This window comes from Phacochoerus africanus, chromosome 1 (genome assembly GCF_016906955.1).
Source record: "Phacochoerus africanus isolate WHEZ1 chromosome 1, ROS_Pafr_v1, whole genome shotgun sequence".
Classification (NCBI taxonomy): Eukaryota; Metazoa; Chordata; class Mammalia; order Artiodactyla; family Suidae; genus Phacochoerus; species Phacochoerus africanus.
In genome coordinates, this window is record NC_062544.1 from 266,116,060 (window position 1) to 266,131,846 (window position 15,787).

Here is a 15,787-nt window from a genome sequence, read left to right on the forward strand (position 1 = left end):
ATATCATTACTGATTACACAGATATTAAAAGGAAGTGGAAACCCTTATAATAATGTTGCTTACTTAAATGAAATGGAAAAAGTCCTTGAAAAACATAACTTAGCAAAACCGAGAATCAATATGGAATCTGAAGACCTTATTAAAGAATCAATTAAATAAATTTAATTCATGATCAAAATCTTCCCACCAAAAATTAAAAAAAAAAAAAGCTTCAAGCCTAGAGGGTTTCTTTATGACGTTTAATACTCAGAGTAAAGTATAGAGTCTTTAATTCCATTTAGTTCTTACCTTTCACCACTTTTAAATTCTATTGCCTGGAGTATTAGATGGTGCTATAATTTTTGTTTCAATCATCAAATATGATTTATAATCTCATGAGAAGGATAGTATACTGAGTTCAGTTGTGGCTCCCAGAGACACAGAGCTATAGACTGTGACCATACTTGGAAAATGGATCTTTGCTGATGTGATTAATGCTAAAGTAAGATGAGATCATACTAGATTAAAATGGGCCCTAGTCCAAAGACTGGTGTCCTTATAAGAAAAGAAAACAGAGATGCAGACATAGAGAGAATACCTTGTGACTCTCTAGGCAGAGTCTTGTGTGATGTGTCTATGAGCCAAGAAATACCAAGGGCTGTTAGCCACTACCAGAAGCTAGGGAGAGGAAAAGAAGGACAGGAGACAAGAAAGTCCTAGTGATACCTTAATTTAGGAATCCTAACCTCCAGGACTGTGATAACATGCATTTCTTTTTTAAAATTTTATTTTATTTTTATTAAAGTATAGTTAACTTACAGAGTGTCAATTTCTGCTGTACAGCATAGTGACCCAGTCATGTATATACGTACATATGTATGTGTGTGTGTGTGTGTGTATATATATATACATTTTTTTTTCTCATTCTATCCTCCACCATCTTTTATCCCAAGAGATAGGATATATTTCCCTGTGCTATTCAGTAGGACTTGTGGTTTCCAAGGCTGTGGGAGAGGAAATGGGATGGATGAGGAGTTTGGGGTTGGTAGATGTAAACTACTGTATTTACAATGGATAAGCAATGAGAACATATATTTCTGTTGCTTTAACCCTCCAATTCTGTGTGGTACTCTGTCATGTCAGCCTTAGCAAGCTAATGTGCATTTTTGTACAGAAAAGTGGGGTGATACTGTAATAAATACCTAAACATGTGGTCATGGCTTTGAAATAGGGTAATGGATAGAGGTTAGTAAATGTTTTGAGAGGCTTAATAGAAAAAGTTTAGACTGCCTTGAAAGAACTTTTGCTAGAAATATACATGTTAAAGGTATTCTTGTGAATACACAGTTCAGGTATTCTCCTGAAGACAGGAGGAGAGCTGCAGAGAACACTCCATCATTTTGAAGAATGCCTGCGTCATCATGAACAGAATTCTGGTAGAGATATGAAAATTAAAGGTGTTTCTGTTGATGCATTAGGGGGGAAGGAGAAATGTATTATTGGATGTTGTAGGAATTAGTACTGTAAAGTGACAATAAACTTGTCTGACTTGTGCTGTTTGGTGGAAAGTGATGAACTTGGATGTTTAGATGAGATTTCTAAGCAAAAAAGTGTAGAAGGTGCCACATGCACCTTGCTGCTTATAGTAAAATGTGAGAGGAAAGAGATGTTGAAGTGGAAACTGCTAAGAGAAGCAAGCACTTGATAATTTAGAAAATTATCCACTTAATCCAGATAGCATACTTGGAGATGGACCAAGGGAAAATTATTTGCTAAATAAGTCAGTTATGTGGTTTATATGCCCAGTCATCCATATTAATCTCTTCAGGTAGGATTCTCATAAGAATATCCCATAGGAATATTGGATCTTAAGTTATTTTTCTACAGGTCCTTAATGCTCTCTTCGTTTTTTGCAAATCTTTTTACTCTCTGTTTTCCAGATTGGGAAGATTCTATTAATCTATCCCCAAATTCAGTGAGTGTATCCTGTATTATCTCCCTGTATATTGAATCTGTCCAGAAAGTTTTCTTTCTCTGTTACATATTTTTCATAATTCCCATTTGGTTCTTTTTGACACTTCCTACTTCTTTGCTGATGTTTTTCCACTTTTCACCAGTTTCAAGAGAATGTGTAAGTGATTGTTGAGGCATTTTTATCAATGCTGTTTGAAAATCCTTGGCAGATAATTCCATCATTTGATTCATGTTGATGTTGGTGTCTGGTGAACATCTTTTCTCTTGTGGTTTTCCTTGATTTTGGTATGATGAGTGATGTTTATTGTATCCTGGTAATTTTGACTATTAGGTTAGAAGACTTGAATCCTAATTAATCTTTTATATTAGGAGACTGCCACCCTGCTTAGGTTTACCACACAGGTTCTGGACTATATTTATGGGCTATGGGTCCAAAGACCATTTCTATAGTCTTTAGGTGGCTAGGTTTGCCTGCTTGTTTTATCTGCATCCATTAGGGATTCTACTGGTTGCCATTGGTGGTGCCTGATTGAACAAAAGGCATTTAACCAGATTGGACCACATGGGGGAAGTGACTCTCTGATCTGTGGGGTTGAAAGATGTCTCTTGTACTGGACTACTTTTGTGGGGAGATTCTCTTTGCTGTTGCCTACTGGTCGCTAGGTATCTCTGTGTTGGAGAGGGGAGACTCGGGCCCATAAGGAAAATGTTTTCATGGGTGGGGTTTCCTTTTGTGATAGAATCCTCCTTGCTTGTAGGAGACAGCTACCTCTTTCCTGGCTTGTTTTGGTAGATTTCCACTTGCCAGTGATACCAACTGCCTGGTGTTTCCCATGTGGTTCAGAAGAGACAAGTCACATGGGAAAAGACAGCACATTTTTTGGTTGATCTTTGACAGCAGAGTTTCTATCAATCCCTCTCTCCAGTGCTGCTAGGCTCACCTGGTACTGTTGGTGTTACCCGCACTTGATCTAGATGAGTGATGAGCATCCCTGGCCACTTCCTCTTGCTATATCAGAAAATGTGAAACAGCTGTCCTGAGTTATACTCTTCTTTTGGGTGAGGTTTCACAATGCTATGTCACTCTTTCTGTCTTAGAATTTTTAACCAGTCTATCTTCTTTTATTCTAATTTCAAGAATTCTCCTTTTGTTACCCATTACATTATTTCTGGGGTTTAAGGTTGTACTAAGCAGAAAGGAGCAGGAAGAAATAAGTTTATACCATCTTATCTGGATCGTAACTTTGTATTTATATTTTTGTATCATTTAAAAAGGAAATAATGTCAACATTTTGCAAATTTTTTCAGAAAGTAGAGAAAGAGGAAACACTTTCAACTGATTTTTACAAAGCGATATGACCTTGAAAACAAACCTAAAAAAAAAATATTTAACTTAAAAATATTTAAAAGATTCTATAGACGTAGATGCAGAAATCCTCAAGTCTTAGCAAGTAAAACCCAGTAACATATGAGAATTTTAATAAATTGTCTTTAAGAATTTTTACAAGAAATTTCTAAGATCAATAACTTTATTTGAATACATTACTAGAATTTAAAAATGAATTATAATATTATTTCAATAAATATAGAAATAGAAAAAAATCACAAATGGATATATATAGTATTGAAGATGAAAATTATATGATGGAAATATTTTACCAATTGTCTTTTATGTAATTGGGTGCTTGTTGTCTATGAAAAGATAGAAACAAGGTCTTTTTCATTGAGATGGTTAAAAACTTTAGACATGGATTTAATGAAAGCCAGACTTCAATTCTCCTGATTCTGTTACTTAGGAGGTCTGCAATCCTGACATATTACTTAAGTTTTCTTAATTTCAACTTCTGTAAAACCACCATAATTACTATTCCATTCCTTACAGGATTTTGTAAGAATTAGCGCAAAATGCATGCAAAAGTCTTAGTACCTAAAAAGCACTTTTTCAATAATTTACTGCTGTTTTTTGCTATTTTTGTCATTAATGTCAAACTTACAGTAAGTGATTATTTATGTTTACAGAATGGTTTTACACCTGAACAATTACTGTGCAGATGATGTAATTCAATCTCAATACTATTGTTCCTTTTTAATTTTTTTATTGGGGGGATTGTTGATTAACAGTGCTGTCTTTGCTTCAGGTTTATAGCAAAGAGAATACATTATGTATATATGCATATATATTGAATGCCTACTATATGCCAGTCTTTGCTTTAGATGCTGGGGATACATAAGCATCTCCTATCTTTGTTCCTAAGATGTGTCTAGACATGAAAAATCATAGTTAAACAAAAAACATTCATAAAGTACAAAAAATACTGTGGTAGAGTGGTGGCATCTAAACCAGTCTGAAGTTTCCAAAATCATTTTCTGAAAGATATGGGAAAGATGGAGTCTGAAAAGGACAGTAGAACACTGGTGGCTAGGAAGTCTTCTTCCACTGCCAATGTTCTCCTGGGTCTCTGTGCTTGGGCAAATGTCTTGAAACAAAAGAGACAATGACAAAATGCAAAGAATTAAATGAAGCTTAGTCGCTAATGGATAATCTATGGCAAGAGAATAAGCGTGAGAGTTTTCTATGTGGGACAAGGACCAGGAAGGAAAGTGCAAAAGTTGTCAATGACCTAATCTCCTCAAAGCATCAGAAATATGACAGATGTATGGGCTTAGAAAATGAATAGGAAATTCATACATTACTATGAAATTTGTTCCTTATTGAAGAAATGAAAAACAAACTAATATGATAGTTGATAAAATCTGATATATCTTACACATGTATTTTATAAATATGTAATAGGATTGGATAAATAATTATCACATGTAATGTTTTAAAGATGATTAAATACTGTGTTATCATTAAGAAAACAAAATTTTATGTTCACTTTGGAATGATCTTCAAGATATATGACTGACTGAAAAAAAAATCCTACGTATATATGTAAATAACATTATATAGACACACACATATATTACACATAACATATGTGTGCATTTATACACACATATGTATATTTCTGCACATATAATTATAGAGAGATATTCAAGGAAATTTTTAAGAATGCTCACTTTTAGTGGCGTCAGTGTGATGTATTTATGGTAAAGTTTACTTTTCATTTTAAAATATGTTTTTATTATGTTTATGTTCTACTTTTTAAAGGAAAACTTATTTTAAAGATGGAAAAGAAAGCTGAAGAAATTAGGAAATACAAGTACACTCGTGAGTAGTTCTGCTAAAAAAAAAATTGAATATAACCCCCAATATGAAATTTGATTCTACCTGGTTATAATGGCTTCTTAGAAGAATATTGGAGAATTCGATTATATTCAACCTTTTCCCTGGAATCAATATTCAGAAAAGATTTCACCATATTTGGAGGAAAATAATGTATGGGACCTTGAATATAATTACATAATTATGGCTCTGATAGTTTATTGGATTCCCAAATTGTTTACTTATTCCTTAGTGATCATAGAAAATCATATAACTGTTATGGGTTTTTGATTGCTCATGTGTAAAATAGGGACAATAACCTATTAAACTTCAAACTGTGGCGGGTCGATTATATAAACTTGAATTTTAAAACTGATCTAAAAAACTGACTACACATTTCAACTATGCTGAGAAAGTAAACTGATAGCCTCTCTACCTGGAACTCTTTGCAGGAGTTTTTTGAGCTATTTTGCTTGGGACAATGAATACTATTGATACTAGTTAATTGAATATTAATGGTGTTAAAGATCCCAAGCATGTTGTTTGCACTTTATTGTTTTTAAAAATAAAAAAAAAATCCTTCAGACCATTTAAATGTTATGCAAATATATACTCTTATTTTTTGTCTTTTTTTTAGGACTGTACTTGCGGCATACGGACATTCCCAGGCTAGGGGTTGAAATGGAGCTACAGCTGCTGGCCTACACCACAGCCACAGCAACACCAGATCCAAGCCACATCTGCGACCTACACCACAGTTAATGGCAATACAGGACCCTTAACACACTGAGCAAGGACAAGGATTGAACCTGAGTCCTCATGGATGCTAGTAAGATTCATCTCTGCTGAGCCACAATGGGAACTCTGCAAATATATACTATTTTTCATAACTAAACCAAAGTATTACTATAAAATTAGTATATGTAAACCTAATTAAATAAATTAATGAATGAATTAAATGAAGTTGTAAAAATTTATGCCATCAGTATTTGTGTTCAATGATCATTAGGAAATATTAATTTTATATGCAATGGGCGCCTGGCTTTTGACAGCACAGGTCTTAGTTCTTTCTGCTTCTGCAGGATTAAAATGCCTCCTGCAAAATGACCTTACCCCCTTTCCTCCATACTCCCCTTGGGAGTTCTCTGCAGAGTATGAGAAGAGATGGATATTTACTGCCTCATTGAGCAGAACCCGTTTTGAATGGCACTTAGACTCAAACTGATCCATATAAAGGTGACAGATTATTGCAGAATGGGCATATGTAAACATTAAGGAGGAGAGAATCAACATTTTTGGGATGGAAGATCAAAAAAAGGTACTAAAGAAGTGAAGTCCTTGTCATTCTTGAAGAGAGTAATCAAAGTAATGTATAAAAATTGCATTACTTGTTAAAGAGATTGAAGAAAAGTTAATCACTCAGTGAAAGTCACAAATAATAGTAACTAGGCAGGTGAAAGTTGGATAAGATTAGAGTGACAAATTTCAGGGGCTTTTCATCCTTTGTTTTATAGAAAGTAAAGATAAATAAAAATAAAGTATAAACAACGTAATCCTTCTTGAAAATACCGTAAGATATTCACAGTTATTTTGAAACACCTGCCTTCCCGATAGAACTTTACAAAAGTCTATAAGCTTCAAGAGAGTTGTTATGACTTTGTTTTGAGCTCTGGACTTGCTGACCTGAAACAGAACAAAGATGTAGAAATGACATTCAAACCTCTTAATTGGTATCATTAAGAGATTTTTTTTTTTTCCATGCCAGAGGACAAAGTGAGAGACCTCCTTGAGATTACTGTGCCCTTGGGAAAACTGAAACTGTCTTCAAATGAGAACACAATGCTTGTAGCTCTTAAAAATGTACCAGTTAGCATTTGGTATATACTTTAAAATAGAGATTCTGCTCTGAAAGTATACTAACTGGATTACATGTCCCAGAAGGGTAAAAGAAAGAGCTTGAGGGAGTGGTTGAAATAGTGCATGCTAATTGAAGAAATGATAGAAACTCCGAGGGGGAAAATGCTATTTCCTATGTGAGAGCCTGCACACTTGTGTTGTGTATATGACTATGTGTCTGTATATGGGAGTTAGAGAAACATTTAACAAGAGCCCTGTGATTTATTTTAATTCATGTCACACTAGAAACCGTCAGCCACTAAAAATTTGGCCTGAGAATAATGGGATAGTAAATGTCAGAAATGTAAAGTTGTTTTTTCTTTTAAGTAAGTATAATTCTTGGAGAATGTGTTGATGTAAAAATGGCTTTACTGTATCTTGAAATATCTTAATAAGATATTGAAAGGGAGTATGCATTTTGGTCGAACATTACCACTGTGACTATTATTGTCCAGCCTATTCAAGAGTCCCTGATTGGGTGTGTGTGCATGTGTGTGCGTGTGTGTGTGTGTGTGTGTGTAAAACATAGCATCATTCTCCTTACCCACCCCCAAGTAATTATGTTATATCAGAGGCATCTGTACACTTGACGTGTTTGTTGTCATTATGTTCAATATACTAGTGAGGATTTCTCTTATCTCTGGCATTCACATTTCCATGGTATGACCATAGTGCTTGCTCAACATAGTTAAGGACTTAGGGAGTCCATGGAATTCTGGAGAGGTAACCCATCTGCCGCATATGTATTTCCCTCGTCTCAATTTTCAAACAATAAAAGTTCATGAAATGCTTTTTTGAAAGCACTTGGATTTGAAAGTAATAAATACTTTTGGATTTGAAAGTAATAAATACTTTTATAAATGAGCAATAAATTCGGAAGCAAAATCTGATTCACTCTTGCAGTTGAAAAATGTTTATAATACAGGACATCTAACATGACCCTTATATACTAGAATGGGATCTTGCATAGATAAATAAAGCATATATCTTTACTTCAACTGTTTACCAGTCTCCTGGAAGAGAATATGATGTAAGTTGATAATTAGAACATAGCAAATGCTAAAATTTTAGCCATAAATAGAGGTGCATAGGAGCAGGGAGGCAGCACATACTTCTGCCCAGAGAGAAAACTGGAGAAAGTGTCACTGTTTGTATACATCTTGGTTTGATTTTGACAATATGAATCAGACAGTAGACTACATGGAGAAAGGTGATTCCAGGTATAACATTTTCGAGGACTTTGATATAGGATGTTCACATGGAGTAATATGAAAATGATGGGAGATGAATGTTGAAAGTCTCTTGAGGGTCCTCAAATATAACTATATGAGGTTTGGACTTTATGCAGATAGTACAGGGGTGAGAAAGGATTTTAAGTAGGAAAGTGGCATAATTACTTTGGGGTTTTTTAATATTTTGTAAGCTGTGTGGATAAGAGAAAGACTAGAAACAGGAAAGCAATTTCAATATTCTGAGAAGAGATAATGACAACAAAATGCAAATAATAGCAGTAGGATGGAGAAAATGTAAAATATGTATATATAGATTGATTTTTGTCTTTTTTTAGGGCCATTCCTGTGGCATATAGAGCTAGGGGTTGAACTGGAGCTGAGGATTCTGGCCTGTACCACAGCCACAGCAACAGTGGATCTGAGCTGCATCTGTGACCTACATCATAGTTCATGGCAATGCTGGATCCTTAACACATTGAGAGAGGCTAGGGATTGAACCCACATCCTCATGGATACCAGTCAGGTTCATTAACCACTGATCCATGATGGGAACTCATGAAAAAAAATGTTTAAATCTATTTTGAAGGTCAAATCAATACAAATCGGTGACTGAATAATGAGTTTTATCAGTCTGAATATGAGAATTCTAGGAAAACAATCAGATTTCTGATTTAATAAATATCCGGATTTTGTTAGGTATATGCATATGCTTTTGAAATACTAGAGGGGAGATAAAACACACCCTTCTTTACTGCACAAGTTAAGGATCTATTGAGATAATGACCCGAGAATCAGGAAAATGAAAATCAAAATGTATTTTCATTACTAATTAAAATGCAAAGTTAGTATGAGACCAAGGGAATCTTCTGATACCCCTGCCTTAGAATGATGCACCCTTACATCTAGTCTGAGGTCCAGTTGAACAAGAACAAACTTCTTTTGTCTCCCCTCAAGCAGGTGCCTTATTGCATAGCAGAAAAACATCCCTTCTCTACCAGCAAGCAGAATTCTCAAAGCAGCAGCTCGATATTTGTTAGTCATACACACACACACACATGCACACAGAATGTTCATACGTATATATGCAATAATATGCAAATAAAATTTTATATAGAAATATGGATTAATAAAAATATGCTAAAATAACAATACATATGTTTCTACATAGGTACATTTTAATTTGGCTTTATTTTCATTAGGGAATACAAGAATTGTCATTTTATTAATTTCGTATGAGTGGTCTGATATAGGGAAAATTTTATAATAATTCACTTAAAATTTAACATATATTTATATAACATGTATTTGTTTTCAGAATCTTTAATTTTGAATAATGGTATCGTGTTTTACAATACCAGTGTAGTCTGAGATAACTTTTAAAAGGTGTATCTCACTGAGTTCTATGCATCTATATTTACATATAGATTAACCTACTGAATACATACAGTATACTTTTCATATATCATATTGATAGTAAAATTGAAGCCTTCTTTATAAAAAAATAAATAAGTTGCATTGGATTCTAGCAAGCTCCTACATTAACTTTTATGTTTTATATTTGTTACCTTACTTTTCTGATTGGTATTGACACCTGCATTTCCACAAAAGAAGGAGTGAAATATTCATGGTATGCAAACACTACCACCTTATTAGCTGTCTTTGTACTAGACTAACTTAACTGAACTGAATTAACATAGCTGTATAATAAAAGGGTGAGCCATGGACCATGCATGCTCTCTTAGAAGTCTTTAAATATAAGAGGCACAATTAACTTTGCAACAGAAAATATCTTGGTGACATTTCTTGTAAGTTAAATATATTTTTTAAAAAAAAGAACCCCTTGATTTTAGTTGTAATTAGAAAAGGTCAGGTTCCTAAGATTCCAGTTAATAGAAGTGGGAACATACATCTGGACAAAGATGCAGAAAACTTCTTTATGGCTTTTCAGTTTCAATTGTTGTGAATAAATAAAGATGCATTTATTTTTTCATACTTCTGTTATTTGTCTTGATATATATGAAATACATAGATCTTAAGATTATCATCTTCATCTTGGCTTTCTTTTTTCTTTCAAATTTTCCTGGAATATCCATCTCTTTCCTATTTTTCCACTTTCCTCTTCTGTTTTCATACTCTCAGTTCTTCCTACAATGTAATTTTTAGCACTTTTCTCTATTTTATTCATTCTTATCTAGCTTACTTGTTGCTGTGCATTGAATTTTTGTCTCCAGAAAAGATATGGTTAAGTCCTAACTCTAGGTGCCTGTGAATGTGGCCTTATTTAGAAATAGTCTTTCCAGATGTGATCAATTTAGGATTAAGTCATAATGTAATAGAGTAAGTTTGAACCCAATGACTAATGCCCTTATAAGAAGAGGAAAACTGGGAGTTCCTGTCATGGATCAGTGGTTAACGACTCTGACTAGGAACCATGAGATTGCAGGTTCGATCCCTGGCCTTGCTCAGTGGGTTAAGGATCCGGCATTGCCGTGAGCTGTGGTGTAAGTCGAAGACTTGGCTCGGATCCCACATTGCTGTGGCTCTGGTGTAGGCCAGCAGCTACAGTTCCAATTCGACCCCTAGCCTGGGAACCTCTATATGCCATGGGAGAGGCTCAAAAAATGGCAAAAAGACAAAAAAAAAGAGGAAAATAGGTACACAGAGACACAGAAGAAAGTCATGTGAGATAGAAACTGGAGTGATGCGTCTAGAAATCAAGGAAAGCCAAGCTTTACCAGCAAAGAACTGAAGCTAAGCAGAGGCAAGGAAGGATCTTCCCTTAGGGACTTCAAAGACAGCATGACCATGCCTACATCTTGATTTCACACTTCTAGCTTCAGAACTTCTTGAGAGAGTAAATTTCTGTTGTTCTAAGCCACCCAGTTTGTGGAGTTCCCATTGTGGCTCAGCGGAAACAATTCGACTAGTAACCATGAGGCTGCAGGTTCGATCTCTGGCCTCACTCAATGCGTTAAGTATCTGGTGTTGCCATGAGCTGTGGCATGGGTTGCAGATCCTGCATTGCTATGGCTGTGGTATAGGCAGACGGCTGTAGCTCTAATTTGACCCCTAGCCTAGAAACCTCCACATGCCACGGGTGCAGCCCTAAAAAACAAAAAAAATTAAAAAATAAAAAAATAAGCCACCCAGGTTGTGATCATTTGTTACGGCAGCCCTAGGAAACTAATACAGTTATTAAATCAAACATATGAACTCTTAGAGGTGAAGAGTTTTCAATTATGTTAAATAAACTACAATGTGAAATAGACAAAATTAACATTACTGTACTATTTTTTATTTTTCCTTTAATAAACTTCAATTATATTCAAAAATATAAAAAAATAGATAATCATTTTTGTTTGTTTTTATTGATATGTCAGTCTCACAGTAATAGACACTTTGTTATAAGGCTATTTTGGAGCCAAGAAAGTATGGAGACATAGGATTGGGTCAAGGTCAGGAGTAACAGGATCTTCATTGTCAGTTGCTTTGGACTTGGAGGCAGGAGTGGAGCTCTACTAAAGATTATCCGAATCAAAGTGGCTGAAGAAATGTCTGCATCTTGGGAGAGTTTGAGCAAAGTTTTCACCCCCCCTCTCTTGAGTACTAACCCAAAGTGATTGCTCAAGGAACTCTAATCATTGGACTCAGTCCAGAGTGGAAGCCTGCTCTCCTCTTCTGATTCTGGACTCACAAACTACACTCAAACTTAATGTACAAATTCTTTTTTTACAGGAGCTGAGATACTTGGCAAACTCGCAAAAAATTCTGCTAGAAGATTTGCTTTATTCTACTTGACAATATTACTATTCCGGTCTAAATATTTTAAGTAGGTCATTTGCCTTTATTCACAGTACCATTTTTCAAGAAACAGTTTTTCAGATGATTATTTTTCTCAAATAATTTATCTCTATTACTTGAGTACATTGCTACATAAAGATGTTTTAAAAATTCTTAATTTCATTTCATTACAATACAGACTGTAAATTATTCCAGATATTCCAGACAAAAATATGAGCTGCAGCCAATGATTCTTCCAACAGATCTAGATAATAATTTTTGTTTGCTTTTATAGATATGTTTGAGGGGTTTTATTTGCAATTATTATTTTCAGAAGTTGAATTTTTCTAACAGTTTCAAAAGTGGAAGTTTTGAGGTGTTACACTTATTGAATATTTTGATTAAACATTCACTATTGCAGTTTCTGTGGTGGCTCAGAGGTAATGAAACTGACTAGTATGCAAGATAATGTAGGTTCAATCCCTGGCCTCACTCAGTGTGATAAGGATCTGGCGTTGCCATGAGCTATGGCATAGGCCACAGATATGGCTTGAATCTGGCATTGCTGTGGCTGAGGTGTAGGCCAGCAGCTACAGCTCCAATTCAGCCCTTAGCTTAGGAACTTCTATATGCTGTGGGTGTGGCCCTAAAAAGACCAAAAAAAAAAAAAAAAGATTCACAACCAATTTACAAAAATTAAATGAAAGAATTTTGAAGACACATTGGCAATGTTAAAAAAACATTAATGAAATTTGTAGGTTGATTTATAAGGAAATACTTCAAAGATTTTCTTAAGTTTGCTGCTTAATGAACAGTAAAGAGGTATATTTGCACAGCTGAAGACTTTTTTGCTCTCATCCTCAGCTTCATCACAAAAATTTTGTAGTTCAATACTTTATGTATTTTTTAAAGTTATAAATTTTGACAACTACAGCTTTCATTTTCATTAGCAAAATATTGATGCTTGTTTGGAAACAATATAAACAATGTGTTCATTAGATCAATTTGAAGTACTTTCCCCTGCACAGATTTCCTAGTCTAGTATTTGTAATATTAATGCAAAAATTAATCATTTTAACTTCAATCTTGAAATTTAACTTTGTTTACCATTCAATTTACCATAGCATCCTATACAATGTCACACAGTTCATCTGTTTTCATTTGCTTGTTTTGTTTCTTTGATTTTTTGGCCATGCCTGTGGCATGTGGAAATTCCTAGGCCAGGGATCAAACCCATGCCACAGTGGTAACTGGAGCCACAGCATTGAATATTCTAGATTCTCAACTGTCTGAGCTATGCGGGAACCCCAAACATTTCATCTTTAAGAGAATAAACTCCAAAAGTTTTACTTTGTTTCACTGAATTGAATTAAAAAAAATCAAACCATTATTGGAATAACTTAATTGATTTACCTAATGATGGTGAGGGGTTCATTTAACCCTGAAGTTCTTTTGCTAAAGAAGCTAGTGTATTAATATATATCACTTCAATTCTCTGTGTGCAACAGAGTAGTAGATTAAAGAAGTGAGAAGAATTAATTTATGGAATCAATCATTTTATCTAAATGAATATTTTTGCTTCACAGGATAATATGCAAATGTATCTTCTGTGGCTAGAGTTTTTGAAATTGTCCCTTTTAAGGATAAACTTTTAAAATACTTAATTTTAAAGTAGAAACTAATGTATCTTGTTTCCTTTGGCTTTCATGTTGTTGTGGTATCAATATGTCACCTCAGGTTTATGCTTAATATCAATAAAGACATTATGTAGATTAAAAACTGAGCTTCCTAAGAAACAAGTTTAATATTTAATTTTCTATTTAAATTACACTTTCACTTTTTTGGATTAACTTCTGCCTAAGGATTCTTTGAAAAAAATTTAAGGTATTACCTAATAATAAAATACTAAAAGTTTAGAATGTACAAAAACAAAGCAATGCAATAAGAGTATTTAGACTATTCTCTCTATATCCCATAGGAACAAAACATCCCCTATTTCTGGCACATATGTTATGTTTATATAATTGATAATTTTTCCATTTCTCACTGGCTTTCAGCAACTGGCAACCTGAAAACTTGCAGAGCGCTGAACAAACTGTGACATATAGGCTTGGACAAGCAACTACCAAGAACATTTATGGCGTAATTCTCTCTCTACCACCAGAAGTTTGAAGGTCTTGGCTGCTTCTTTCTACTTGAACCTAAGAGCTTCTTGTTTTATCAGTGAGCATCCTATGCGATAGTTGGAAAAAGAAATGTTCATTGTGATTAGTCAGGAAGGCTCTGAGAAAAAGAGAGAGATGGATCTTTACGACATACCTTTTCCAACACATGCTCTGTGGAGAACCGTGTTCACTGCAAGTGCATCTCTATCACTAATAGAGGACATCATGGCAGAATGTATGAACTAACAGAACGGAACAAAATCTACCTTGCCTCAATTTAATGAAACTATCAGTAGTATTGTTTCACTAAAATAAAATATTACTGAAAAGCTACATTGAAAAACATACTGAGGAAACAGAACAAAACCAATCACGCCCCAGAGAAGCTGGTTTGCATGGTCATAGTAGGTGTGAAACAAAGAAACAGGTCAGAGGAGATTTCAAGATTTTCATTCTCTGTTAGAAAAAAAAAAAAAAAAGATTCAATGGGTGCTAAGAATAAAGATAGACCATGATTTTTGTCAATCAAAGAGCCTCAGTTGATTAACTCATTTGAGGAAGAAACAATACTGTAACCAAATAGACCAACATCTGTGAGGCAAAGATAGAGATGTGGGGGTCTCCTCTGGCCCGGAAAATTAAACACTTCGTATCTATATTTTGAGTGAGTTATGGAATAGAGTTCAGTACTTCCTCACACAATAAAAGGGGGAAAAAAAGAACAAAACAATGACTCTGATAGGCAGCAGATGTCCTGAGAAGCATCCACAAAGCAGATGGTAGTGATGTATGAAGAACAGGATTTTGAGATGGAAAGAACAAGAAGTATATTATTTGGAAAATTTTTTGGAGGTATTTCACACTAAAAAACTTTAATATCTGTGTGATTGTCTGGGAAGCTTACAGGTATAGTAGAGAAATATTAGGAAAATAAGAGATAGAGAGATGGATAGAGAGTTAATGATAGAGACAGAGAAAGAGACATCTATCATTGGGAGGAATAAAAAAACAAAATTCCATTTGAGATGTTGCAATGCTCAGCATCTCAATAACCAGGATTTAATCTATAATTTCTATAGCAATGAGGTGAAATATTTTCATATGGTACATAGTGTTACAAAAAGCTTATATTGATATACAGATATATATTAGCAAAACAAACACCAGATTCCACTTGTTAACAAACTACATTGCATAAAACACATTGTGTAAAAATGTGTCCTGTGGTCTATGCCTGTATAATATCTTTCCCTCCTCGTAGCCTCTAGCTCATATTTGCAAAGAATCTAAAACTCTTCTGAATTTGTTTTAATTTCTCATTAATAAAAGTGGGCTTTTGAACTAGGAAACTTTTTTATTTATAAATTCAAAAATTCATATGTTGGAGTTCCCGCCATGGATTCGTGGTTAACAAATCCGACTAGGAACCATGAGGTTTCAGGTTTGATTCCTGGCCTTGCTCAGTGGGTTAAGGATCCGGTGTTGCCGTGAGCTGTGGTGTAGGTCACAGACTTGGCTCAGATCCTGGGTTGCTGTGGCTCTGGTGTAGGCCA